Source organism: Anomalospiza imberbis, chromosome 1 (assembly GCF_031753505.1).
Source record: "Anomalospiza imberbis isolate Cuckoo-Finch-1a 21T00152 chromosome 1, ASM3175350v1, whole genome shotgun sequence".
NCBI classification, from domain to species: Eukaryota; Metazoa; Chordata; class Aves; order Passeriformes; family Viduidae; genus Anomalospiza; species Anomalospiza imberbis.
The window spans coordinates 88,166,815-88,193,926 of NC_089681.1; the positions used below are offsets into that span (position 1 = coordinate 88,166,815).

General features: G+C 40.8%; 1 long non-coding RNA gene across 2 annotated transcripts; it reads left to right on the forward strand.

Annotated features, from left to right (window-relative positions):
* The first annotated feature begins 1,241 nt into the window (after positions 1-1,241).
* On the forward strand, positions 1,242-23,103 carry LOC137479194 (uncharacterized). 2 transcript variants are annotated; one of them, XR_011002035.1, is made up of 8 exons: positions 1,242-1,676; positions 3,125-3,259; positions 4,765-4,964; positions 5,660-5,814; positions 6,807-6,993; positions 8,916-9,009; positions 17,827-17,917; positions 21,987-23,103. It is a non-coding gene; the product is annotated as an uncharacterized lncRNA (long non-coding RNA). The 2 variants fall into 2 exon arrangements; XR_011002033.1 differs by having other exon boundaries at positions 1,243-1,676; positions 17,827-23,103.
* Positions 23,104-27,112: the final 4,009 nt, after the last annotated feature.

The window sequence follows — 27,112 nt, forward strand, 5'->3', positions numbered from 1 at the left end:
GCGCCTATCTGCTGAGCAGCACCTTTGTACTGTGGTTGCATTTTACTTTAGAGCTGCCTAAACTGTCCCTGGTGCTATCTTAAAAAAAAAAAAATCAATCATGGTGTCTTAACAAAGAATATTTCTAATGCCTGCACTATTTGTTCTCTCTTTAGCATCGGAGCAGTTAAAGCTAATGGATGCCTTTCCATTTCCAAACCTTGCCAGGCACAGCTTCTGCTTTTAGCACAATTCCAACTACCCTCCCTCATTAGAGGTTATTTGTTGTTCCCTAACTACTCTGGCAGAGGTGTGCAGCCCTGCTCCTAGCACTGGACAGCCTAGAGCCTTGGTCCCTGACTGTAGCCCTCTTGTGCTGGCATGCATGCACAGGACCTATCCTACAGAGGCTGTAACTAAGTGTAAGACTAGAAAACTGTCACCTAAAGGCAGGATGGGGGAAGTACGAGGCCACAGCATTGTTCAGCATGCTAAAATGATACGGTTTAGAAAATTGTTTTTTAAAAAGTCCAAATTGAGGTTGTTACCACATAGCTGTGAGTGATTGTGGATAAAGCATAACAGTGCTTGAGAAGTCAGTCACTGGCACACAGTGCCGTGACAGGCTCACTGGATGTAGGTGAAAATGCCCTGGTAGTCCATTAGGTGGCCTGAGTGGCACATACTTTGGAATACCTTAAAATAAAAGCATGGAACGTAGCTAGGGTGGGGAAGACAGGGTGGGCAAGACGAGGATGCACTGAATTATGGTGAGGATCTTTGTAGAGTGTGAAAGGAAGCAAGGAAAGGTGTATTTCTCTGAATGGGGGAAAAGGATGCTGCAGTAACAAGAAGGGAGGCTGCATGAGCTTCATCTGAAAGGCTAGGAGAGTTTTATTATTCTGAATATAAAAAGGTAGATATCCACATCAAAGATCATGCCTCAAGTTTAGCATTTTTAATTATGGCAGTTCTGTACAGGAAGGGAAAGAAAACAGTGAGATGGGAAAGAAAATAATAATGCGCTGGAAGAATTAAAGACAGATTCCAGACCCATCTTCATAGTTCACCCAGCTCTCCTTCAGAGTCAGGTGCTGCACAAAGGTACACACCCAGGACTGTTTCCCTCATGCAGAAGGAACACTTCCTCTTTCATTAAGTACTTATTCTGTGTTTTTTGGGATCCCACCAGTTTAGAAAATTCACGCTTCTATTAACTACTGACAAAGTAATTAATTAAAAAACTGTTCATGTTCAAATAATATTTAAGTTATTTTTACCTAAATTGTTACTTTGGGGGATATTAGAACAAGTGCTTAGCTACATTGGTTTTCCACAAATTCAAGAAAATATTTTTCTTGATAGTTTTCAAAACAAGCAAACAAAAAGAGCTAACGAGGTGCTACGTACTTCACTGTACCAGATCGTGTGCTATGAATTTTTTCGTAATCCTGAAGCAATATATAATCCTTCCTTTAGGGGACCGTTGTTGTATAAGGGCTGGATGGTTTGTTTCTCTGGCACCAGGAGTTTGTCTGGTATTTAAGCAAACCCCCTGCAAAGCAGAGGTTCTGTCACTAGGTGGTAATCTTGGCCTGTCCATGATTTCTCTCCTTTCCTCCCATACTGCACTTCTAGATAATGACCAAAGCAACAATCCTGTTTTAATGCTGCTTCTGAATATTATGTCTACAAAGGTAAATAGTCCTAGCATTTAAAAGCTTTGGACAGACTGAAACTATTCGTTCTTACAGATTTCCTCATAACTTTATCTTTGTTTATGATGTCTGGTATTCAAGGTATTAGTTATTCTTTATTCCTGGTCGCATGTTTAACATTGTGCTATATGACACAAATGTTTCTAAACTTCAAACTAAAAAATACAGGAGGAGATGAGAAAATCCAGATCTCGAACACTTAAATGTAAAATTCTCTTTACCTGACTCAAAAGAGAAGTGTGTTTTTAGTGGTGGTGGTGGGTGTTTTTCCAAATAAAGGAACAGAGCAGTAGTGCGTTGACTTGGGAATTCAGGGCACAAGATTTTGCCTGGTGAGACAGAGTAAGGAAACAGGAAAAGTGGGAGAGTGCAACAAACTGGGACAGAAGGGAATCTCTTCTTGAGGCTATACTTCTATCTGACTTGCCACAGCAGGTACTTTCTTTGGAACACCTCCTTTCTTTCCATGCAGTGCAGCTCTGCAGGCTGACAAAGTGGGCCTGTAAAACGGGGAGTTTTCAGGAGCTGAATGTGACGGTTTTGCCATCTGTGTTCGCTCGTGCAAGCTGGGACTCAGAATCCCATAGGCCAGCTTTAGGCTTGCCTCTCTCTGTGCACAGCCATTGCATTAAGTGCTCTCATTTCACTGTGTGTTTTGGAAAATGAAGTCCTGCTTGGCTTTCTAGTTGGTCAGATTGAGATATGAGATACTTCAGGAAGAAGCACTTCAGTGCCAAGACAGGGTCTGGCATTTAAAACTTTGTAAAGCACTTCCCAAGCGTCTGGCAGTCAGAGTAATTACTTTGCAGACAGAAAGGATCTTGGTCAACTAATGCCTTGACTGGCGTGTCCAAGGAAGATCAGCCTGAAAACAGCCAGATCATCAAAGTCACATTAAAATCTCAGTGAACTGCAAGAGAAACTTACAGTTCCCACTGGAAGTAGAGCTATTTCACAGGATTTCATGTCCCGTGGGAAAGATTCCAAACAGTTCTGTAGTGAACTTCAACAGCTTTACAGTAGAGAGGGAAAGTGCCTGAAATTCCTCATATAAGCATTAAGCCCCCCATACTTCCACTTATCTGCCTAAACAGTCCCATAATCACAGTGATTGCATATTCCCAGAGCTGAGTCACCCATTTTCATATTGACGATTTATGACTATTTTTATTTATTTTATAATAGTGTGTTATCCTGGAACCCATCAAGGGGAAAATAAGAACTTCAGCCTATGACAATCCTCTTGATTTCAAATTAACTCATTTTTGGATCAGTAAGATAGTCAGCTCCTTATATTTAACTTTGTCAGGTTATGAGTACAGATTTCAAGTAGGTTAATAAGATAAAGAAGACTTATAATATCCAAATTTAAAAGCTGTGGGAGATTGTTTGTTGAGGTTTTTCCCCCCTTTTTCTTTTTCAAGTAGGTTTAACAGTCTCCGGAGTGCTTCTTCTAACTGAAGTCATCCAACTAATTCTTTCAGCATGGTGAAATCTCTTAAATCTAAGCTATAAACATCTTTTAGATATCCTGTGGAAACTTCCAGTTGAAAAAATAAATGGTGAGTACCTGTTGTAAACTTTCAACAATGCCAATAACAGCAATATTCTGCCTTTTACCATAAGTCTGAAGAGTGACTTTTCTAGTAATTTTACAATTCAGTAGTTGAATCCTCTTGCTTTTGCTGAAGGGCCTCTAAGCACAAATAGTGTAGTGTGTGGATCATGTGCTTGGAAGGTACTTTAAATAAACTGTAAAGGAGAAATTCATTACTTCAGTAATTAAACAGAAAGAGTAAAGCAAGCAGGTATTTAATGCCAGAGATTGCATGAGGGATCATTGTTCCATGTCAAAACACAAACTTACAAGTGGTAGAAGAGCCATTAAGTAAGTTCACATAGTTCCACTTTTGAACCTGAAACTTGTAGAGCTATGAGTTTTGAAGACATCATGCCTTAATTTAAAAACAAAACAAAAGGCTAAATAGTCTGAGCTATTGCAAAACAAGTCCATACTCAAAGGTCAGACTGAGTTCGGGAAGAGCAGGAGGAACGAGCATGGATATTCGTCTTCTGAGAGCAGAGAGTCCAGCCTAACCCTCTGAACACCCAGTGCTCCTCAGCAGAGCACTCAGGGTGGACATGTGCAGCTATGGCTGGTCAAGAACCTGTTTCGTTGACTTTTCTCTCCAGGTGAGAGAAGGGGATAGCTTCCTTTAGTGAAGTCTCAGTGTTAGCTAAACAATGAACCCTATTCACCTGTGAAAATGTGCATATGAGGCTTTATCTGCTCTTTGATAAAATGGCTATTACAAATCTTATACCACAGGTCTGCAAGGTACAGCCTGGTCTCAAGCTTCTTAAGGGTTGTCTGCTCTGATCTTCCTGCAAGTGTTTGACACCGGTCTCCCTTGGTTTGTAAAGATTCAACATACCAATTTCATCCTATACCTAAATCAGTGAGCTAGGACTGAACATTTAATAGCCCCATGCCAAAAAGAGAAGAAGCAGATAGTGCTGCACCTGTGTGAAAGTATTAGTGATTGCAACACTGCCTGCCCAATTGCTTCCTATGAACAACAGATGGGTCATAAACAGGTTATATCAATTGATCTTTCCAGCTTCTCTTCAGTATTTGCCAGGAAATTTCCCTTTCCAGGCTCAGTTTCACAAACATGTTATTTAATGGGGGCATGGTTGAATTGCTTGGCTCCTATGGTTATGTAAAAATAAATGCTGAGAGCTCAACACCAGAGCATGCACAGTTTGGGGGGACAGAGTGGAGTGTCATAACATTTATTGTTAGTCTGTAGTGAAAAAGTGCCCTAAAAAACCAAATATGGTGTAAATTTTGGGTTCTCCTTTCTGTGGCAGTGAATATTCTGTGAAATCTCTCCACTGCCTGCACAGTTTCTGCTATTGTGTAAACAGCACAGGGAGTGGTGTGTAGGCAGTGGTTAGTGGTAGCCTGCCATAAGTTCCAGGTGTGAATATCTTTAAGGCTAGCTTCTTTCTCAATAGTTCCTACTCACTAACAGCTGCTACTCTCTTGCCTTCCCTTTGAAAGGTTCTTGATGTGGTTTTTGCAGCAGGACTCTTCTAAAAAGCTGCTACCTACTTGCACTGGTTCCTGCTCCCTACTGGTCTCCCTGGCCATCAGTAACTCACCCCTTACAGTGAGCATGAGATTAAGAAAAAATATGGGATCCATTTTTTTCATTGCCATAGTCAGCTGAGATGTTTTGATACAAAGCAGTAATCCTCTGGGTATGCCCTGTCTCATACATACATATATTTATTAGAGCAACACAAGCTGGGGTGAAGGAGTAATTCAGTCCTGCATCACACACAATAATACTCAGTTGGTCTTAACAGAGCACTTAAAGGGTTTCTAAGTTTCAGTAGTCTGCCAGATCATATACATGTTGTATGTTTGCCAGCACACATGCTGACTATATGCTTCTTTTTCAGTGAAAATAATTTTCTTTCAAAGAGCTTCTAATACTTCTGGAGACTTCTCTCTGACATACTCTGTTTTATTTAAGATGACACATTTTTTTTAATGTTTTCATTTATGTTCTGATGTGAAATTACAGCTGCTTTTGCATGCTCCTGCATTACTCTCCCCTCTGAACCCAGTTCCAGTAAAGCTTGCTGCAAGATATTCAAAATTATTTGTCTTGAACTGCCTGGGATAGTTGATATTACAAATATGATGCTATGCATAAGTACTGTCAGATATTCCTTTTCACCTAGGTTTACTTTTGGCTGGATTCCTTAAATGAGCTGTGGAAAAGAGAACTTTATGTTCATGCAGCTTGAGATAGAAATTATGCAGCCTATAACTGCTTTCTTAAAATATATTTTTTAAATTAATTAAAAGAAAAAAAAAACCCACCATTATATTATGGGCAAGAAAATTACTGTTTTTTCCCTAGATACTCCTGAGTATCTTTTTCCAGTTGCTTTAAGAACATGCAGCATTTGTCTGACTCTATGCATTTATGACTCATTTTAGTTATATAAGAGAAAAGAAATAACTGACTTATGCCAGACAAAAGGACACCAGTACAGAGAATGTGTCTCTTGGATTTTAGGAATGAGGGGTAACATATGGGTGTACAAAAGTAAAATCTCCTCTCCTTCTTGTTCTGTGGTGCTCTAGGAAAGACAATCTGCCATGGAGCAGTAAGGAATTTCAAGGTGAAGATGAGCAATATTATTGCAAATGTGTCTATCTTACAGGATATTGTTGTTCATTTGCTTTCCTGCCTTGAGGACTTAGTGTTGCAACTAGAGTGAAGAAAAGGGGAAAGATGTACTGGTGTAGTCCAATCTTTTATTCTGAGACCCAGAGTTATTTTAGAAAATGGCAATTCTAGGATAATAGCTTAAGTTAGCTAGATAAGCACTACCACAGCTTTAGTTAGCACATGTACAGGGTTGAAAATTTACTTTTGTAGATATGCATATCTTAAAATCTCTGATATCTTTTTCCTAAGCTAAAAGACACTTAGAATAAAAAGAAACCAAACCAAACAAGAGAAAAAGAAAAAAAAAAAAAAAGAAAAAAACCCCACAAATAAACAAACCCCCAAACCCAGACATGGGCATTTCAAAACTTTTTAATTATGCAGGATATATTTAGAAGTATATTGATGATTTTAGGCTTTGCAGAGGGCTGTTCATATTGCAAATGCCGCCAGAACAAGCTACTAGTACAATCTGAAGGATGACATGTAATGAACGGGCTTGGCAGTAGAATGGCTTTCTTCCTGTAAGTGTTTTTCCTGTGACAATGATATCACAAGAGAAGTGGTGAAGGTGTAGAGAATGAGAATATGAAGAAGTCCTATTGCTTTTTTCTGTGGCATCTTGATTTATGGGTAGAGAGAATGTTCCCTGTCTTAGTACCAAATAGTATTTGTCAGCCCTTCAGGAGAATTACTGTTATTTTAAGCATGTTTTGATTTATTTTCATAGAAAAACTTTTGAAAGATGTTTCATGCCACTGACCTTTGTAAGTAAGTGCTCCGTGTTTCACTGAAGCAGCAGTAAAAGCAAACCATACATTAGGGAATGCATTTCACTCATGATTCTTCATTGCAGCACACTTCACGGGGGCATTGACCCAATGTCAAAAGAAGGGGTCAATTTAGTTTTAATTCCTTAGCCTTGTGACAGTGGTTCTGGATCTGAAGAAGGATAAGGTGTACCAGGTGCAATGGCTACAGAAACAAATTGCCTATGGATAGGCGCAATCTCAAACACTTCAAAAACCACAGAGACTTGCAAGGTAAGATGTGTAGGGCCTGGCTCCCTGTGGATGCCTTTCACATTATGAAGTTAAGGTGGAAAAGTAATTAATTCTGAAGTAAGAAGGTCTACAGAAAGTTACATCGAGTGGTTAGCCTGGATCAAGTGTAGACAAGTGTTGTTAAAACAGGCCTCTAAAACTCATGTGTCATGTGAAAGACTTAATTGATGGGTCCTATATGGCGCTGACAGAGATATCTAAAGACCCTTACGACTTACAAAAAAGTGATTGCAGTAATTATTGGCTAAAGCAGCAGTGACAAAGCCCTAAAACTTTTTCCTTTGTTCTTTTCTTATTTAAAGAACACAGTGAACATGAAGTAGAAGTTGGTCACCATGCTACCTACCCGTGCCTGCAGTGCGGTGGCCTGTTGCACACCTCTACTCCGCTTCTCCTACGTGAAGCAGAAGCCTCTATTCCTGCAGAAGTGACTTCGGCTGTCAACAGCAGTATGCTATGTCATATCTGGAGAGAAAAATAGCTCAATATGTCCATTAGGATATATTTTTTTATGGGCAAATGAACAACTGGTGAGAGGAAATGTCCTGTGGAAAAAGTTGCTGAGTGATGTAGGACGGTGAAAGGAAGCAAACAAGCAGTTGGTGATTTAGAGAGAGAGAGAGAGCAACAAAGATGTTACAGGTCAGTTCTGGGAGTAGCAAACAAAGTATTTCACGCTAATTAGCTAAAATAATATTGGCAGTTTTAATTTCCTGACCAATTAGAACAAATAGAAATGTCTTTTGCTTGCTCTGAAAAACATCAAAGAACATCAGGTTACAAAAAGAACTAAGGATCTACAATAACAGTAATGGGAAGTGTAATAATCTGCTAATTACACCTGGACAATAGATCCAGACCTCATAAATAAGATCACTGTCTGTCTTCTGGTTGGCACTGAATGAAATCAAACCTTTTGCAAAACATGTTTTGAATGAAAGCTAATTCACTTCCATATAGTGTCTGCTTATTTTCTCAGGAAAAAAAAAGAGTATAATAAAGCAAAGTACCAGGGAGTTGATCTTGTAAACTGGAAAGAGAAGTGTGAAATTTCAACAGAGAAATTTTATGGAATGCCAGTAATCCTTGGGAGAGCAGGTCTCCAGTTGGTACAAATATTCAGAACCTCATTATTCAGCTTCATTTTGTAGGTGGTTTTGCTGAAGCTGTAGGTTGCCCCTGGGCAGCCCAGATGCCAAGTCAAATTATTCCACAAATGGTATAAATGGATAAAATCGTTAGCTGTGTGTTCAGGCAGCTATTCCTTCCTATGTGGGAAGGAAGCACTGCTTCTCTTCACAACTTAAAGGCTCGCCCCCCATTTCATTCTCAAACCCCAGAGCATCCTCATGGCAACCTCATTATTACTTTTCTGGGAAGCTACTCCTAAATGTAACTTGTGGCCTCCTTGAGTATGATCAGCTTTCTGTCCTTGCAGGGCTGTCCCCTCTGTCACTGTGAAGCAATTGGACAGCAGAGCCATGCACGTGGCTCTCTGTGCCATATCAGCTCTACCAGCCCTGCTCAGAGGCCCCTGCACTGGGCTGTTGCCTTCTTCTTAAATTAATCTTTTTGGGTTCAGCTTTGCCAGAGTGAGTTCCTGGGATAGGTCCTGTTTTTCACCTCTGAACAATAAACTCTGAACTGGCACACTACCAGGAAGGGCAGTGGCTCGGGTGGGTAGGAAGGAAAGAATCATATAGGAAATAATTGTGTAGGAGGTTTTTAAGTATGAGGAAACAGAAAATAAGAGCCAGGATTTATATAGATTTGTGATGAATACATATGTTCAGCTATAAGTGATATCTGCATAGAAAACTAATCTATTTTTAGTTGGCAGGCTTTGAATCACTGTTCTAATTTGCTATTCTTGTTTTTCCCAAATGTATTAATCCCTGCAGGTGAGCCTAAACTGGAAGATTAAATGTGAGCAATTTATAGCGATGGTGAAAATTCAGGCTGCAAATCCCAACCTGAGATTCATACTCATCTCTGGTATGTGTGAGACTTTGAGAGATAATATCACCTGGAGATTTGAGCTTTGTTGGAAAACTGGATGACTGCCCAGGATAGGGAAGGGATGGAGGAAAGGAAACCTGTGATTGTTGCACAGCTCAGGTACTCACAAAGACTGCTTTTTCTGTAGCTGCAGAAACAACAAAATGTCCTGGCTTCCCAAACCCCTGTAATGCTCTGGCCAGTTGATGGCTAACTTTTTCTGTCTATCCAGAGCGGGCAGACTACTGCCAGCAGACGTTATTTGGGAGGAATGGGAGGCCTGTGAAAGTGAATGACTGACATTGCAACTTTCCTAAATTTCTAAGGCTCTGTGTTTCCTCAGAGGCACAGATGGGGGCAGAGGAGAAAGGGAAAGCTTTTTCAGTGTGTGGATTACCAGTGAAGCAAAGGGCTGATTGTCTTTAATGCACTTCTGGGAAGAGAAAGTAAAATTAATGGCAACCTTTGGACTTTTCTTCAGGAGGCAGTTATGAAGGCAAATTGCACTTGTTAAAGAGCTTATCAGCACTGTCTATGGTCCAACTGACACTTTCTCTGTTCTTGGTTACAAGCTGCTGGAGTGCTTCAGGATAATTTTTGGTCCTTGCAAGATGTGAATGACTGGTAACTTGCTAGCCTTTATTTATTTTTTTAAAATATGGTGATCCAAACAGTTCCTTCTGAGGGCTATTAAGAGGTTGTCATGTAATTGTAGTCAGAAATAGAGCACTACATAAACAGTAAGACAGGCAGAAAAATGCCATAAGAAACTGTGCCAGAAATGGAAGTTATTATACAGGACATCTACATGGTTTTGAACAGTGTTGGTTTCCTGGCTGTATGGTGTTACACTTGCGCAGCAGATCCTGTTCTAGAGGCTCTCTTTGTAGCTGTTTTCTGATGTAGCTGTGGATGTGTGTGTTTCATATTCACCTATGCATAAATTCTGTGTGCCTTTGAGAATAAGGAGTCAGTGCCTACCTTAGCCTGACTTAACAGCTTTTGGGGATCCATGTGAAAAACATGGCCTTGCTACAGACAGCTCAGCTGTGATCTTGGCAGTCTTTCAAGCCTTCAGTTTTGCTATTTTTTCTTTTTTTTCTTCCAGGTTTTCTACTTTTTTTTTTTTTCTTTGCAATTCACCTAATCATCTCTGGCTCTGGAGCTTGGCACAAAGGCCTTTATCCTGCTGAAGTGGTGTGTTGTGAGGTGCACTGTGATACTCTGCTAGGGAGAAGGGATCTTTGATGATATCAAAGAATTTTTACGAAGCAGCACCACAAAGATCTGGGCTGTTTGTACTGCTATTGGCAGGAATATCTGGAACAAAGGAGCATATGAGCTCAGATAACTTTCAGATCTGAAAGAGGAGCAGCAAACCTCAAAGTTGAAAGCAGGGTGAGGCAGTAAGCTTGATCTGATTCACAAAAGAACAGTGTTGTTACTTTCTGAATTCTGGGGCACACTTGATCTTTCCTTCCTTGATTCTCAGGACACCATAAGTTATGCTCTACCTGTGGAATCTCGTGCTTCATACACACGTCAGGATTTTGTCTGTCACCTTAGCAAGGGTGATTTATTTGGTCTCCCATTCCTTGTTCCCCTCTCCCACAGACCATGGGACTTGGCCAGTCAGCCAACATCAGTAATTAATAGTAAATAACATCTCCTCTGTGCAGTTATTTCATGATCTGTTTGCACAAACTTGTCCCTGAACAATGGCAAACAGAAGGAGTACATATCTTGAACTGTTTACTCTCAATTTATGAGCAGCAATGAAGTGACTACTTATTTATGAAAGCAGTGCAGTATGCAAATGAGAAAGGTAAGAAAGCAATTAAAGAGATGGCTTAGTCTAGCTGATGGCTAACACTATATTAAAACAGGTAATTATTTGTAATGTACTGTGGAAACATCTGTTTACCACCTCTTTATTGTGGCATTTACTTTATTTTCAGTATGTGGCTGCATATGCATATCAATTTTTAACCTCCTAAAGGTTAGAGATTCTTACATCTCTTTTCTGCTGTCAATTACACAGAGGCTTCAAGACAGACTAACCCTAAACGTTCGGTGTTGTTTTCAGAAAGTAGCCAGAAGTGACAGAACCTGCCAAATCTTTCCTTTTCCTTGAAAGAAAGCACAGTTGTCTTGAGGGAGTGCTGCTTTGCAAGGACTTTTGCAACCTTTGTTTTTGACTCCTCTGGAATGTGACACATTGTTATCGCACTTGCCTAAGAAGGCTTTGGTTGCAGGTTTATCATATACTCCAGGCTCATGAACTATTTCCCTGCGGACCACGCTGCGTTCTTGATTTGCATGGCGTCTAGTGGCAAGCCAGCACCATTCAATTCCTGTCCTCTTGGCATCCTGTCTTAGAAAATGACCTTCTATTCTCCCTCAGTATCTCCAAGTTGCTATTGAAAAAGTGCCTGCTGTTCAGGAAGACCCACAGGCGGGTCTGGCAGGAGAAAACAGCATTTGAGTCTAGGAAGTCTCAGTGATGCATATGTACACACACACACACACACACACAGAGACACACACACACACACACACAGACACAGTCATCTCAGGAAAAGCCGAGCTGTTTATGTTCCTGTCTTTGAAATGATGAAGAATACAGAAAAATTCCAAATATGTACAGTATGAAACAGGTGCAGAGCAGCCCAGTGACAAACAAAACGCAGGCTGAGTTTGTGCTTTACAAAGTGCTAATTCATAAGTTATTTCCAACATACAGCTGGGCAGATGCCAGGTTTTCTTTGATTCTGCCTCTTTTTTTTTTTTTTTTTTTTTTTTTTTTTTGATAACTCAGTTTTGAGAGGAAAACAGTAAATAATCCCTTTTTAGGAATTCATTGCCAAACCATCTTGCATCTCTCACATGGTAATACTGTAGACATTAAGGCATTTGTATAGTTGACAGGATCCCCCTAGAACATAATTTTTAATCCAATATGCACTTAATCAATTATCTTAGTTGAGGACACAGTGAAGCTGTCACATTTTTGGAAACAGGTACCCACTATCTCCTCTCCACCAAGTAACGACCTTCTAAAAATCACACTTTGACAGGAAAAGTTCTTCTTTCCTTAACTACCTCAGGAAAAATGTCAATTGTAATATATTTCTTTTTAATCAATGAGAATTTTCATAACAACATGGAAAAACATTTCTTTCACCTTACATTCATTAAACTGTCATTCCAAGTTTTTACAGCACATTCCTAATTGAGAAAATGTGCCGAATTTATACTGTAGCAGTCCCTTGTAGATCTTACCCTTTCCAATTTAGCAAGATGGGTAAATGCACATTCAGCTGCACACAGGTTGTTTTCAACAAGTTAAAGGTGGGGCACACACTCAAGTTCCTTGCTGATATGCATCTGCATGTGAAGTCCATGCAGTTTGGTATTTTTAACAAACACAGCCAAGCTGCATTCTAGAAGAGCATTGCTCTTATGGAAAGCCAGTGTGTAGGGAGGAAAGGAGCAGTTTTTCCCATCTATTGCAGTCCTATTTGGGCTCCACGTGTGGGGTTAATGGCCCTGCTAATTATTGACCCTAAAAGAGCATGGTTAAGTAAGTTTCTGACTGCAGCCCTTTCACCCACCTGGAGGACAAAAGGATTTCTGAGGCACAGAAACAGGTTCCTCTGGCATGGCTGTGCCTCCCCTGAGTGCCCCAAAGGTGAGTAGCTCTCAGTGCTGGAGCAGGGGGTGTCCTGCCTGCCTCCAGCAGGCATTCGAGCATCTCCAGGGCTGGTTTAGCCTTATCAAGGAGCATTGTACTACGTCTATTACTTAAAAAAAAAAAAAAAAAAAAAAAAAAAAAAAAAGTTAAAAACAATAATCTGCAATGTTTAAAAACCCAGCTAAGGAACAGTGCCCTAGGAAACCTTGGCTCAGTACCCAAGCATTTTTCACCCGTTTCAGTTTCAAAAATAGCTCTTGTTTTTAAGGCTAATCTCAAGACAATAACAAAGTGATGATGATGATGATAATAATAAAAAGATCTCCACTTCCCTCAGAGATTGGGTAGCAGTTTATGCCTCTTTCAAATCTTATTTTAAATGATGCCTTTTCCTATCATAGCCCTTAAGGCAATTTGAATGCTATTAGTGACCAAACAAAGTCACATCACTGTGGAGCAAGAAGCAGGAGATTTTCCCTTATTGTTTTAACAAAGAAAATAAAAAAGTGTAAGTTTTTCTCTTCAAATATTTATCTTTAGTACTGACAAAACTGATATCAAGAGCCAGAGGCATATGTCCACAGGTATGTGCTTTTCCAATCCTCCCAGTCTCAGTAAGTTTTAAGCTAGTGCTACATTGGTTGTGGTGGGCAGGTTTTGGGGTGGGAAAGGCTCTAAAATACATCTTTCCCTGATTTCAGACTTAGAGGGCACCCTGCTGCTCTCCATGTCAAGCTGAGGCCTCCCCAGTTTTCTCAATAGCTCCACTCTCAATGTTATTCCCAGGTCTTTGCCTCAAACACTGAAAGCAGAGGTGAAGTGTGCCTAGGTCTGACATGGTTATATGCTCCTGTGCTGACTTTTATGTTTGATTTGTAGGTTCAAATTGATTATGCAATAAGCTCTTCTGGTAATGCTGAATCTAAATTGCAGTCAACTATTACCACTTTAGTCATTAGTAATATTTGTTCTGATAAGTTCTCAGGACTTGCTATCAAAACAGACCAGTTTTGCTTCTTCTTATTAAAATAAAACAACATTAAAATGTCAGTATTTCCTTTTCCCTCTCAGGAAATAGATGGATATGATTGAAGTTTGTTGTTGTTTTTTTAAATATCTTATGACACTTTAATGTACCTGTTGAATAGAAAGATGTAAATAAAAAACTTGCATATAACATTGCTGAAAATTTTTGTAACAATTTAAAAGAAAATCTTTGTTATTTGAAAACTTAACAAAAATACAAATATTTTTTTCTAAAACCTGGGTTTTTTAGTTAAAAACTTTCCAGCATAGAAATATTTATATAGTTTCCTGAAAAGTTCTTTTTCATTCAAGTAGGGTTAACAATAGCAGTACAATCATTTCTAGTTATTACTACAGTCACAGATTTTTAGAGGGGAAGCATACTCAGTGAAGAGACTATCTGAAACATGTTGCAATTTCTTCTTAAAACAAAATTTTGCTTATCTGATAATGACAGATTTAAAAAAAAATTACTATAAAATACTGCTGAATGAAAATGTTCATCTGAAATTTAAAAATATTTGAAATCTGGGAGATTATTTGCTTAGTGGGAGAGAAAGCCTAGTTGAAATGGATCATATTGGGAAATTGTTGATGATAAAGAAAAAAAAAAAAGACAGGAAATTTCTCAACTGGTCTAATACTGGCTCAGTGTACAATAACTTTTCATTCCTGACTAGTTAGATGATGTTTCTTTGCTGGAGCAATTACACATTCACCTCCCCAGAGGCCCATGTCCTCATGGAAGTGTTAACACACATTCCTCTCTAAAAGATTTTGGGCATGTCCAGCTGAGGTCATGGTAATTAGAGATAGAAAAGACCCTTTGGATCACAACGTCTTTCTCCCTGCCAATGCAATTCTGTTTCTTCAGGAGGTGTATTTACAATTGACTTGACAAAGCTTTGGAAAAGTGACTCAAGATGAGGCTATGGAGACTGTTACACAACCAAGAGATCTTAAGAATACACTTTTTTTTTTTTTTTTTTTTTTTTGCATTTTCCCTGCTGCTATTATTTTGTCATCTGATAGGCACCTGGGAATCCCCAGGAACAATCCAGTTTGGAGCTTTTCTGTCATTAGCAGCTTCCTACTTCGTCACATTGCACATTAGCTCACTCCTTGAGCAGACATTCAGAACTCAGCACATGATGTGGACTTCCTTACCTTTTTATTACTCTGTTGTTGAGGCACTTGCTTTCCTGGAAATGCTTAAGCCGTCCTGGGCTTAAACTCAAGTTCGCTAGGTCTGAAAAACAGCATCAAAGTCAGACCTGAAAGTACAATTATTGTTTTGAGGGAAGTTTGTGTGGGGGAGCAATATTTTTTTCTGATTTCTTCTGCTACTTCTTGTTCACGATACTGCCTCAGTTATACTTTAGTTACTTGCCAACATTACCTCTCTCCAACACCTCCTTTGACTAGATTGAAAAGCCTGATTATGAGCTCACTTAGTCTGGGCTTACATCACTGTAATTCCATATGGCAAAGCCATAACTATAGATGCCGAAGGCAATACTGTTTTTTACCTCTTTTCCCTGAAGTTAACTGGTACAAGTCAGATGTCCACATTTCCATTGTCTCCGCGAATCCTTGCTTGTATTTGCTGATGTGTTTATTTACCAAGAGAGGCTTTTCTTTCCCTGCCTTGTTCACTGCTCAGTGGAAAAGGCTTCATATTAAAATAAATACCCTTGTACCTAAAGAAGAAAAAGAAATTCGTATGTAATTGTTTTCAGAAGCTTGATGAGGAGGAGGCTGCCTTCTAGTCCTAAGTGGTGTTTAAGATATAAACAAAAGGAATTGGGAGATTTGTTTTTTGAAACCCCCATGTTCACAGCTGACTCCTTTGTCAGGAGGCTGAACTGGATGATCTCCTTAGGCTCCTTCTAACTTGGCTCAGTCCATGATCCTACAAACCTACTTGAGGTGACAGCAGGTAATCTAAATGCATCACTTGAGGAAATTTCAGTAAAAAAAAATATTTGGTAGAAGTTCATTTTATGCTTCTCTCTTGCATAGCTGTTTTTCACAGGGAGACACAGTATTTCAGAAGTAGGTCTTTTAAAATAATTTTCAGAATTTATCTCCATGCTTCATTTGTTCTATTCTGATATCAGACACTTTATGAGACCACAGTTTTGTTACTTGAGAGTTAAATTGCCTGCCAAACTCTGCTTTAATGTCAAACTGTTGCTTTTACGGAGAAGATAAAAGCTCAAAACAAACAAAAATTTGAAAGAAAATCACACAAATCCACAGCAACTTTCGAATAGCATGCAGACAGCAGGGTGCCTTATAAACATCCCTGCTTACAAAGTCACCGTTTGAAATACCAGCAATTATACTGCATGAGGCACAGTTGCTACTCATGTGCCAGTTGTCACTTTTTAAAAGATGACTTTTAGTTATATTTCCTCCCTGTGAGACATTGTGAAGCTGCTTAGCATTTTGAGAAAGCAAGCATGTTTTCCAAAATGCATATATCTTAGAAAAAAAAAAAAAAAAAAAAAAAAAAAAACAAAACCCAAACCCACAACCAAACAACTTGGCACTTATAAATGGCATAGGATATTCATGGCATAACTAGAAGCTCATTTTCTGTTGCAGGTGAGGGCTGCTGTCTGCACTCTCACTGCAACCTCACCACTGGAAGACTGCCATAAATATGTAAAACATGTAGGAGACCAAAAAGGAAGAAAGCAGGAGCAAGTTGTGGAATAGAAAGTAAGTCTATAGCTCCAGCTCTGGTGTTAAAACATTTTTGTATCCATTGCACAGAGTTCCGACTGCTGTCCTCACACCACCGTGGTTTTTTAAGCATTTTAAAAATTTGTAATAAAAATGTTCTTGTAGGTTCATTGAACACCTTCACATAAAAAGAAAGAAAATAATTGAAAACATGGCTCAAAGGCTGTGAAGTAACATGGGGCTTTTAGATGCTTCTTCAACCTAATGTTGGTCTCAACCCATACTCATAGAAATTGGGAATGCAGAGACAGATTTAGCAAAAGGTTTTGGTTTGTAGTAGCTTCCAAATCTCTCTCTGTTATATTTCTTTTTTACTCTGTGTCTGACATTAAAGATGCCATTAGAGATGGAGAAGTGGCAGAGACAGAAATAGAAATACTATTCTTGGGGTGGGGCAGGGGGAACAAACCCAACCAAAGATTTTTCTAGAAGGCCAACCAAGGCTTCACATCGCTGCTCCTTTCTGCTCTCTGCGTGTTTAACAGTGAGTCAGCTGAACAGACATGAAACAGGACTCAGAGTCATTGCCAGAAGGGATAGAAGGTGGGCATGATCTTTCATCACCTTTATTTCAGCCGTCAAGTGCCCTTGCACAAACTGTCTGGCACTTTCTGATGGCATCCTACCTCCTGTGTCACCTGTTGTGTCCTGCTCAGCCATTCAGTGACTGGATGCCTCACATGAAGACAGCCTGAAGAAGATTAATTAAACAAATGGCACTTGTGCAATAAGGTGTTCTTGCCACTGTTCCTTGAGAAGCAACAGAGGCCTGGGATGGGAGTGTCTGCTGTTCTGGCCTTTCTCAGGAGCTCTGTGTTGTGTGAGCCTCATGTTATGTAATTTCTTGTGTCTGCCAGATTTACTTGCAAGCCTTTTCAGAGCTTGGGAATAAAATGGCTAGTAAAAAGTCTCCAGTGTACAACTAATCTATGCCACTCATTTTTCATTGCAATATTAATATCATGCATGGACAGATGAATTTATTAGAAATCATTGTATTAGAAAGCTCTCATTTCTTTCCTTAAGTGGTACCAGTTTTAACAAAATGCAAGCTGTTCTGTGGTCCTAAAGAGCCACAAAAAGTTGCTTGGGAAAGGCAAACTAGGTGTTTCTTTTACATGCAGTCAAATGAAATACGGTTGATATTTACCCCTCTAACCTGATTCTGAAGGCATTTTATGTCTCAGTTAGCTTCCCAGACTTTATTATAGCTACAGCCTTTATTAATGTGGAAGTTGGGAAGGGAAATAAAAAAGTAGGTGTAATAAAGGGACTATTTAAATTTTGGGTTAATAGGAATGAACAGTATTTTTAATTTTAATTTCTGAACTGTTATATTCCAGGTATAAGCCACCATGGGGTCTGATACCTACCGCTCTAAAATGTTATTGCTTCTTATTTCCATTTAGGGAGGAAACATCTTCATTGTTATGGGTAAGTAGTCACAGGAGAACCTGCATTAAATCAAAGCTAATCAATACTGTGCTTAACAATGCATTACCTGGAAAAGCAAAACAGATGCTTGAGAAGAGCAGAATTACCATTCAGAATTACCATGTTTTGTGTAAGTCAGTTCTAGCACAATTTTTTGAGGAATCCTGACCAGGTCCCTTCCCCTTATTTTTTGAGAAAGAACAAAAATTTTCTGCTTGCTATATCAGATCTGACCTCTAGCCTCTTATCAAAGAATTGTCTGCATCTTTTCCTCTTAATTTTGGGTATTCCAAGAATAGTTGTCTTCAAGGACTTGGTTTCATTAGCTCTGAGATCTAGAAAAGTTTGTTTTTGCCACCATATTTGAAACACCTCTAATTCTTGAGAAAAGGATAAATCTTACCATTTAATTAAACTGAATGTGATTTTTCTGTGGTTGCATTTATGAGAAAGGAGGTTACCACTCCATGACAAGCACAAAGTATTTGGGTAACAACAGATCTGTGAGTCCCACAAATAACCCTTGCTTTTTACAAGTTTTGGTGGAGGACCACTGCTAGATTTGAGGATAGCTGGCAACCTTTTCTCTCTAGCTAGAGAGCTCAAGAAGAGCTATTTAAGGCTCCTCTATATGGAGAAGCTGTTGAGGAATAAGCTAGCGGGAGAAGTTAAAGAACAAAAGATGGTCTCTGTGAAGAGGCTGTAGTACCAGACTATTTCTATGGAGTGCAGTAGCCATGTTGGAAGCCCCTAATTCCCTGAATGGGGGTGGCATCTTGGTTTAGAGTCCACTGTTCTAGTGTCACTTAATTGTGAGGAAATCTGTTTTTTCATAAATAGAGCACAAAAGGCAGAAAAAGAGATTCTAGACATCATTTTGCTTCTGAGAACAGCACAGGGCTTAAGGGGTCTCTGGGCAGAATACAAACAAAAAGAACCCCAAGTTGAAGTACTCTTATGTCACAGTTTTTCAACATGGCATTTAAAGTCAGTGAAAAGCAGAGTGTGGTGGCAGACCACACTTATCAGTAGCCTGAATCTCTAAGAGGCACAATTAAACTGAACCAAGCAGGGCTTAAACAGGTAACACTATCCACAGACTAGTTTCCAGATATTGAATTCAATTAATAAGCTATTTTAAGCTAACTTTTTGCAAATTTTATATATCAGCATTCATCACTGTGATCTGAGCATAACTACCTCATGCTAGCTCCTTAGAACCAAAAACATGACAAGCTGAATATAAAAGTAAAATGCTCTCATTCAACAACACAGTCCAAGATAGGTGAAATATAAATAAGAAAACAGCCATATATAGCTATATAGCCATAGTAGTTTACACAACTACTGACAGTGATGCTAAGAACAGAATTGGTTGCACAATTTCAATCTTCTGTGTGCACTTTTGTTTCAAAATACCTGAATGTGTGCATGTGTGATGCTCGTGTCTTTGGATTCTGTCTGAGAGTGAAAGGGGAACAATGTCCAAATCCCTTTTAATCTCTCATTATTGCTTTGGCACAGGGAGAGCTTTCAGTCAATCATTTGCATCCACTGGCTTCAAGCAACCTGGCCTGAAGTTTAATTCAATGTGCTTTGTCCTTTCCGGTGGTGTGTCTTTGCTGTAATATCATTTACTGCCACGTGGCTGCCAAGGTACACACATGTCACCCCTGTCCCAACATCACTTTAGATGGGTACAGCAGTTGGGTTGAATTCAGCTGCCCACACGATGCAGGGTCACTGCTCACAGCAAAGCTGCAGCTCTACTCCAGGTGGTATGCTGGCAGTACAGCTGGGGAGAAGGGAAGGCAGGACAAGAAGGTGAGTGTATGGGAATAAAACAAATAAGGAGCTGTAATTGCAAGTAATGTGCTTTGCTTGATTGCTTGATAACCTCTTTTTTCAGCTCAGTATGATCATGTGAACTTTGTGGCCCAAACTTTGCTGAAACAATAGATATAGCTATAACCTTTGCTAATTAGAACCACAATAACAGCACATGGCTGTACAGGAGGGCATAGCTGGGTGAATGGCCAAAGCTAAAGCCCAGTGGAAATATTTTTTGCGTGCATTGATACAAAGCCCATTTAAGACAAAGGGAATGAAGTCTCTGCCAGAAGCGAGAAGACCCAGATCCTCTTCTGATTAAGTCTGGAATGTTCTGTCCAGACCTTCTAGTTTCAGGTTGTTTTGAAGGTAGTTTTTGCTTTAAGTGCTCTTCTATTTCCAGGAAATCCAGTTTGATTATTGGAACACCTTCATGTATGGGCAGAGAAATATGCTGAGTGATAGAGTTGAAGTGGTAGCAGTGGCCTGTCCTGGACATCAGCAGCCCTGTCATGGAAGAAACCGTGCAGTTCCTTTTGTAGGAAGGTTGGGGAAATAGAATGAGAAAAACAAAGTGGGAGAGCTGGAAGCAGATGGTAATACTAATCAGTGATTATTCTGAGTTATATGAAATTTTGGGATCATCTAGTCAGGTACAGGGAATTTAGCAGGGCACAGACTGGTACAAAAATGAGGGGGGAAATGGATGGAGAGGTTTGAGAGCCACCTGCAAGCATGGCAGATCTTTAGGGCAGACTGAGAGCTGCACCATGGGAAAGGACAGTGCATTTCAGACTTGAATTTGCCATCATAACAGACTTTTCCTAAAGCTTGGGTCAAAATGACACCAACAAATTTCTTCCACAAGCAAATGCAAGTTGGGTGAAGAACTATATCCTTTTTTTGTCCCCCCTTTAGCAATTGCTGCTTGTAGGGCACACCTGAGGTGCACAGACCTGCTCCCCCACTGAACGATGGACAAGCTGTTTTTCCTCAAAGCCACGTGCCCATCCTGGAGTCCAGCGAGCAGCAGGACGCTTGTGTTGGTTGGGCAGGGGTGGAGAAAGCAGCTCTTCTTCCACCCCCTCCTTCTTTTCATCTAACAGGAATACCCTAATCAGGGAAGTATGCACAGGCTGTTTAGCAAGGGGTCAAATCCATTTGGATGAAATTCCAGGGCTTCAAGGATAACAATGGCAGGAAGAGAGGTTTTTAAGCTGGCCCACACAGTGCCTTGTTGACAGATATGGCCTGCTGCCTCATGCTGCCTGCCCTTGGAAAGCCCTGGCTGCTCCTGACACCAAGGAGAACCAAAAGCTCACTGCAACTGGAGTGAAATGAAAGAACCCCTCCATTAATTAATAAATTATTCTGTGACCATACTTCTTGCCCAAACCTAAATCTTCTTTTCAATGCTTTGGACATTTTAGGTGTTTTATGGGATGGTATGTTAGCAAAAAGGGAATTCTACTTTGCCCCTTGCCTCATTCCCACAGAAAAACCCTCCTATACAAACCCCTATCTAAGCATGGTTATCATTACAAGCTCAGGTCTCAGATATTTTCCGTCTGTATGAGGAAAATCAGGCTTTACTGATTGTTCCTCAAAGCATATGGGGCAGCACACAAGGAAGACACAACACATAGATTTTGTGTGCTTACTGCCAATGTTGGTTACAGTGGCTGGTTTTTCATTCCTTCAGCTGCTGTTTTTCCTGCTTCCTTGAAATTCCCCAACAGTTAACGTAGGTGGGCAAATGGACCAAACCCAGGGCACAGGACTGCATTTGGCATTTGCTTCAGGAATGTGAGTGCTGTAGACTGGGAGATGTTTCTCAATCTGGCTCTGACCCTGGGATGGGGAAGGGGGAGGAACTGGAGGGCTAGTCCAAGTTAGAGCACATTTTTTCTTTTCTAACACGCCATGCAGTGTTCTGCTTGCCTGATAGTGACTGTATGGGAAAATTCTGTCTTATCAATTTGTTAAAAATGCCTTTCTCATTGGGGAATAGGAGACGGCACTCACATGCACAGACAGAGAGTGTAGGAGTGCTTTGGGAGGGCTCTGATAATCGGGAAACTCCAAACCCCAGCAAATCAGCAAAACAAAACAGAAACTGCTAAAAGGCACCACAGCCACTAAAAGGAAAGGCATTTTTTCTGTCAGTGTAATGACCAGATCAACCTAATTTCTGTCATGACTGTTTCGTTTCATTTCTTGGTATGGTTTTTTTTCCCAGCTGACCATAAGAGTGCACTCATGGAATGATGTCCTGCCTTGTTTCCTCGGGGTCATTTCCTTTCCCTCAGCTCTGGAAGCAGCTTGCAGCATGTGGAGGTCGGGGGGTCAGACCTGGGCCCACGTGTTGTTTCTCTGGACATATAGATGCCGTGTCCCCCGGGGAGGAAGACGCTGCAGCTGTACATTGAGTGGCACATACTTGCATGATGAGTACACGGACACACCGACACACGGACACACGTCACCAGGGACACATGCCGGGGGGTACATCTGAGTGGCACAGGCTTTGCCCACAGGCTGTGCTTTATGTTGGTAATTATTTTCTTCCTTATAAGGGATGGCTATACTTAAAGAGCATATCTGACATTCTCTCACAGTCTCGTCTTGCTGTATAGTTGGAGTTTGGGGTTTTTTCCTTCCCTTTTTCCCCCCCTTCCAGTGTTTCTCTACTACTCTTCTGTGACCTTCTAACACCACAGATCATTTGTCAAGGAGCCAGGAACGGCTAAACAGAGGCCCATTGTAGCAGGCACTTGCAACAATTTGTTAACAATAAATATGATGTGATTAGTAAATACTTCACAATTTAGTTACATTATGTAGAAATATCAGCTTTGGTATTCGCCAGAATGTTGTGGGTTTTTTTTTTTTTATTATTATCTTTCCTCTGAAATAGTTGTGGTGACTTTTTTTCACTTGCTCATTTTTTTTTCTATACCTCTGATTCAGGACTGTGGTCAAAGTTCAGCTCTGAATTTGTATCAGAGTCTAGGACTGAGACTTAGGATGACTAAGTAGATCGATGATAACAAGTAGAAATGCGAAGGAAAACTTGAAAGTCGATTCTGACACCACACATAGTGTGCATGTGGTTTTGACCTGCCTTGCAGGGCTTTCTTTATCAGTAAATGTATTGCTGATGGAAGATGAATGATCTTTATATCCGGAGATGTACAACACAGAGAACAACAGTATGAAGTTCCACTGGTTCATGAAGGAGCCTCTTTCATGGCCTGGACTACTAATAGCAGAAAAGTCAAGCTGATCCTTCACTGGAATTTAATGAACTACACATAAGAAATAAATTCAATTTTTATGATGGCAGTTCAAAATAACTCATTTTTTTTTCTTTTTTCCCCCTGCCTCAGTGTTTAAGTTTTGAATTCAATACAGACCAGACTGCCCATAAGCTACAGCCTATATATATATATGTGTGTGTGTGTGTGTGTATGTATATATATATATATATATATCTCTGTGGGTCTCTGACCCTTGTGATTTCCAGATATTTCTTCTTCAGATAATGTATTTCTCCAACCAGGAAGGGTAGCCATTTTATGTCCTATCCTGAATCTTCATTCAAAATGATTTTTTCCAAAATCAGAGCTGCATAAAAGTATCATTTAAGGTGCAACTGCAAAACCACCAAACTCACAAATTATATACAAGTTGTAGTGATATGAATACTCAAATATTTGTGGTTTCACTTCTGCAACAACACGAAAACAGCTGCATAAATAAACACTTCACTATCATTTAATATAAAATCTTTCTCATAATGCTTTTCTCTCTTCCTTCCCCTGCAACTTTCTTATTTCTACTCCACCCTCTTCCAATGTTCCTACAAGCTTTTCAAATTGTTCTGCTCCTTTCGGCTTTATTTGTGCTGTACACCATCCGTAAAGGCATCTCTGGAACTTTTAAGTAATTTTGCAAAGACAACAGTGGGAAGGCAGTTGCACATCATATTATTTTTGGCTAGACCCTTCAGGAACAATGGCTATTGTTTGGCAAGCTAGCAACAAGGAGGCTGCATTAGTGATATAAGGGTTTAGAGCCTGGGGGTGCTTCCACAAATGATTGTCAGGCATTTTGGAGTATGTGTGATTCAAAAACATTTGGCAACATCTGTTTTAAAAAAAAAAAAAAAAAAAAAAAAAAAAAAAAAAAAAAAAAAAAAAGGGGGGGGGAGGGGTGTGGTAAAGAGGGGGAAAAACTGAAAAAAGTGCAAAACATCCATAAACCTGAACCTATGGATAAAAATAATGTGCTCTATTAACTTTTGGGTTTTTTCCTCTTGCACATTATTGTTACATGTGTTATCGAACTACCACTCTGTTCTCCCTCGTCCTGTGATTTTGACTTTATAAGGTGGTGCTGGCTGACTGTGAGACGCCGCAGTGGGACACCGCGGGGATTTGCTCTCGGGCTGGGGCTGCTTTGGGCTCGCAGATGTGCGAGCGCAAGAACGCCTGTGCCGAGGAACTGCCCCCGCGCTCGAGAGGTGAGCGCTGCTGCATCTCTGGGAATCCATCGGGCGCGTCCGGCAACGAGTAATTTATTAACGCTGAGCCCGCTGCACCCCGGAACGCCATGGGCAGCGCTGAAATCGCCCACCCATGGGCGATGCAAGGAGCTGCTGTGGGGAGGACGTGGCAGCTTCCCGCCGTGGGAAAGGGCCCTTCCCGGCGCGGGGGCCGGCGGAGCCGGGCCGGGCGTCGCCCCGGCCTCTCCCGCTGCCGCCCGTGCTCCTCCTCGGCGCTGCGGGGGCGGGCGGGCGGTGGCGCCGCGCCGCCGCCAGGTGGCGCTGTGGCGCCTCGGGAGCGGGGCCGCGCTCCCGCCCTGCCGCGCTTCCCTCCGGGAATCGCCCCTCACGGAGCGGCCGCGGCGCCGGCTCCTTGGCCGGAGCGGAGCTCCGGGCTCTGCCGCGCCGGTTGTGGCGCTGGGGAGCCCTGCGGCAGCGGTGCTCCCGCTCCTGTGCTGGGTGCAGCGGGTGCTCGGTCCTGTGTCCGCTTCTGGGCGCCGCGCTACAGCAAGGACATCGAGGGTTGGAGGCGCTGGAACTGGCTGCCCACAGAAGTCGTGGAACCACCGTCCCTGGAGGTGTTGAAAAGACGCGTGGACGTGGGTGGCATTTTGGGACGTGGTTTACTGTTGGACTTGGCAGTGCTGGGTTAATGTTTGAATTCAATGATCTTAGAGGTCTTTTCCAACCTTAATGACTATGATTGAAAGTGTGGTTCTTCCCTGTTTGAAGCACACTTCCACAATTGTGCTTCTCTCTGTCCACAACTAGAAAAGCCTGATGGAGAGAAATGCTTAACTCCTTTTATACAGGTGTCCTCATTTCCCACTTGAGCACTGATGTTTGGGCACACTCACTGGAGGTTTCCACATAAAAAACTTGAATTAACATCTCAAAACACAGTCTTGTGTTGGTACATATTGGTTTCCTTCTCCTCTCCTTAAGGAACATAGTCCATACCAACAGGGAAGCCATATTATCCTGCATACTTAGAGGAGGTAATTCTGCTTCTCTTAGGTGTAAAATAAAGCATTATTCTCTATATGTGTGCTGTACTCCAGGTACTGAGGGAAATTACCCTCTCAAGGTGAAAGGAACTTGAAACTTTGCTTAAAGCTTCATAAGCATGGCAGGCAGCTTTATGTTTATGTTTTGAGAGCATTTGATAGAAAATAACATTGAAACACCAAGTATTACTATTACCCTTTATAGCTCAGAACTCATTGGGCTATATCCTAGAGGTTTAACTCAAACCCTTGTTTTTAGACTCACCATGTCTGGAATCTAAACTGAAGGGTAGTGACATCAAACACTAAAGGAATGTGGTTTGCTTTTCAGGAACATTGAACTCCTTGCAGTGTAGGGTCTCTAGAGACCTTAAAAGTTCTGCTTTGGGGCTTTTGACCACTTGTTCTGAGGTCTGGCCTATTGTAATTGTATTTGGTTTTTACCTGATGCTTCTTTCCAAATGGTTAGTTCAAGAACAAACAATTTTTAGCTGTAAAGCAGGAGCTTTAGTTCAAGAGTAGTTCTTGATATTTGTGTTATTTAAATAATCCACACTGCCGATAACCTCTTCCTCTGAGGTAAGAGGTTACTACAGATAATCATCAAGATTAAATACTAAATCAGAAAGAATAAATACTTAAAAACAATTATTATGAACATATGTATGACTGCAATGATTTTTTTTTCAATATTTATTTATTGAATATCTTTCCTGGGAAGTAGGTCTTAGTTTGACTCTCATGTCTGATTCTAAACCGTCTCTTACCCATACCCCTGAGACTCTGGTTAATTTTGTGGCACAAAATATTTAATTATGTGCTTTACCAAGTGAATACAAGGTCTCAAATTGAATTTCAGCATCCCAGGGCAACTATTTTAGACACTTTGGTAGAATGTGAATGCATATTTTCTGCATGCCAGATCCTGGCTCCATATCCATCAAAGCAAATCCTCAGTAGTTCCACTGAAGTCTTGCAACAATCTTAAATTATGTTGTTGAGGTCACATTGTGACCCTGAAGCTCTGGCAGAGACCCAAACCAAGAAATTTGTGTGGGAAACTGGAGAGGCAATAAATTAGCACTTGCCTATGCTTTTTGTGGAAGTAAACTGTTACAAAGGTGTGAGTTAAGATGAAAGCTCCTCATGGTGATGGATATTGCTTTCCAGCTGTTTCTGCTGGAAACAGCTCAGTGTGTGTGTGTATGGGATGGTCCTTATTTTCTGATGGTACTCTGTCTCAAATAACAACCAGTTTTGCATTTCCATCCTCCTCTGTCCCTTACCCCTCACCCCCTCTAAACAAATATCACTTAATCTTATAAAATGAAAGTCCAGGGGTAGGGTCTAGTCTTGGGTGGGTTTTTTCCCCTCTGGTGATTTCAATCCTTCATTTTCTCTCTCTCTGCCAAATGCAAGTGGCAGGTCTAAACAGTATTAGGTAATCGTGGTTGTCATCCTGCAGATTGCACTGTGGAAAAAATTAATTGCTGTTTTTTCACCCAGGGGTTTGAGCCGTGGTCCCTTCGTCTGCCTGGGACAGCGTCATTTCCCTCTCCGTTGGGGCTGCGTTCCGTGGAGCAGCATGAAAGGGCTCCTGTGCAGCTGCTCTGGGCGAGTGGGCTGGCACCTCCTTCAGTAATAACAGCTAATTTATACAGCCATGAACATCAATAGCTATAAATAAACAGTTCTGACTGACTTCGCATACTTAAAATGAAATAAGAGAGACTGATGGTCTGGAAAGAGAAATCCGGTGTAAATGTCGTCAAGGCCAGATCCTTACACAAGGTGTCTCAGTAAAATCTTTTG